At 34.9% G+C, this 2,422-nt stretch overlaps 1 pseudogene; it reads left to right on the top strand.

The window, feature by feature from the left end:
• The first annotated feature begins 834 nt into the window (after window positions 1-834).
• Window positions 835-1,747, top strand: LOC131840260 (olfactory receptor 4C5-like; annotated as a pseudogene).
• Window positions 1,748-2,422: the final 675 nt, after the last annotated feature.

Here is a 2,422-nt window from a genome sequence, read left to right as displayed (position 1 = left end):
TCTACTGTCACAGATTTTTATGAAGAATGACCTTATGAAATCTATTAAGAAAAGCAGACACTCAAGATATTATGAAAGTCGACCAGACACAAGAAAATAATATTTCTCTTATTATCTTCTTTCACTCATTATAAAGGTAACCTATTGGATTTGAAGAAAAATTTGATAAAATATAATATTTAGGAAAATAAGATTTGCCCTACCTATAATTCAAGTAAGCACTATTAATCTTTATAATGTACTTTTTTCAGATACTTTTCTATATATATACATAGATAGATATAGATAGGTAGATAGATATATTATGTCATTTTGGACATTTTTGGATTATAATATATAAACTGATTTATATTTTGTGGTTTGCACTTAATATTATAGTGGAAGAATCTTTCCACGCTATGAACTCTTCTTGTTATTAACTTCAATGTCCACCTGATATTTCCTAACTACTATTCACTTCATTATCCATCTTTATGCAGACATTTGGATTATGTTCACTTATTATCTTAAAAAACTATGTAATGCAACCTGTATGCATAATTTTTGTCCCTATTTTTAATCTAGGATAGATTCCTACACCTAAGGAGTCCTGGACATGACCAATTATAAAACTCTTATTACATGGAGTCAAACTTTTTTCCAGAAGACTTTATAGTAACACATAGACACCAGCACTGGGTAATATAACTCTCATAAGCCTTTATCAACCCAGGTGTGCACAAACTCTTTTTCACTATAGTTTTTTTTTTCATTTATTTATTTTCAGCATAACAGTATCATTATTTTTTCACCACACCCAGTGCTCCAAGCAATCCGTGCCCTCTATAATTCACTATGTTTATAGTAATCTACTTTCTCACTGTGGCAGGCAACCTACTCATAGTCATGACAATCAACACCAGCAGAGCCTCAGGCTCCCCCATGTGGATTTCTTTTTTCTTGTCTTTCTTGTCCTTCATAGACAACTACTGCTCTTCTACCATAGCTCCCAAAATGATATTTGTTTTAGTCACTGAAAAGAAAACTACCTCCTTCAGTGGGTGAATGACTCAGCTCTTTGCAAAGCATTTTTCTGGAGAAGCTGAGATCATCCTGCTCATGGTGATGGCCTATGACCGCCTATGATGGCCTATAGCCATCTGCAAGTCCCTACACTACTGGATCACAATGAAGAGGAGAATGGGTGGCCCCCTGGTGGCCATGGCCAGGGCTGGGAGTTTTCTTCACACTCTGATTCAATTATTTTCAAGGTCTGGTTGCCCTTCTGTGGCCCCAATGTCATTGGCCACTTCAACGGTGACCTTTTCCCTCTCTTAAACTCTCTTGCACTGACACTCACATCTCTGAACTTTTTGTTGCCACCAACAGTGGGATGATGTGCCTGTTCTTTTTCTATACTTATCACTTCCTATGTCCTCATCCTTTACTCCCTAAGAGCTCAGAGTAATAAAAGAGAGCATAAAACTCTGTCCACCTGTGCCTCCCTTATTACTGTAATTGTCCTATACTTTGTATCCTGTATATCCATATACCTTTGGATATACCTTCCCCATTAACAAAGCAGTGACAATGTTTTATACTATATTAATACCCATGTTAAGTCATTTAATCTATTCTCAGAAACTCAGGGGTGAAAAATGCCATGAGGAAGCTCTGGGGCCACAGAGTAATCTTGGATAACAATTCCTGTGACTACAGAAGAAAAAAAAAAAAACTTTATTCATCTTTTAAGAACAAGTGGGACTAATAGAAAAAATGATGGTCTTGAACTCAAAATATGTGAGTTTAACTATGTTATGCTCCCTGTGCTTTTTTTTAATTTCTTTCAGCATAACAGTATTCATTGTTTTTGCACCACATCCAGTGCTCCATGCAATACGTGCCCTCCTTAATACCCACCTGTGATTTTTGTAATCTTTAAATGTGACTCTTTCACATCAGTGTTTGATTAAATGATGACCAAAGTCTCTTCCAATTAGAAATCTCTCTGTATTTTTAAGCTATTGTTCAAAGGGAATTGCATATCAGCATATTATTGTCACAACCTATAGAAAATGTCTGAGTTTATGTATTCAGTGGAAAAATTCTCTGTAAGGTTCTGGGTATAGATTATACGAGAATTATAACAATTAAAATACATAAATGAAAGGAATAATAGCTAAATCTTTTGCTGAAAATTCATAGTTTCAATCCCAATTATGTAGCCAAAGTAGCTTTATTATAGTGAGAAATGAAGATCAACCAGAAATGAATGAGTTTTGAAAAATGAGAGACTCATTGAAGAATGAGGATTTATCCCAAAGTAAGATTACCTTGTAGCACAATTCCATGGGCACCATTTACACGGTAATCTGAGATCATCTTAGAATAAATTACTTTATCTTCCCAAAGCCAAAATGGGGTATAAAATTCCTCTAGGTAC

The sequence above is a fragment of the Mustela lutreola genome, chromosome 1, assembly GCF_030435805.1.
Source record: "Mustela lutreola isolate mMusLut2 chromosome 1, mMusLut2.pri, whole genome shotgun sequence".
Taxonomy (NCBI): domain Eukaryota; kingdom Metazoa; phylum Chordata; class Mammalia; order Carnivora; family Mustelidae; genus Mustela; species Mustela lutreola.
The sequence above is the reverse complement of the archived record's forward strand: the minus strand, read 5'-3'. Positions and strand labels throughout refer to the sequence as shown.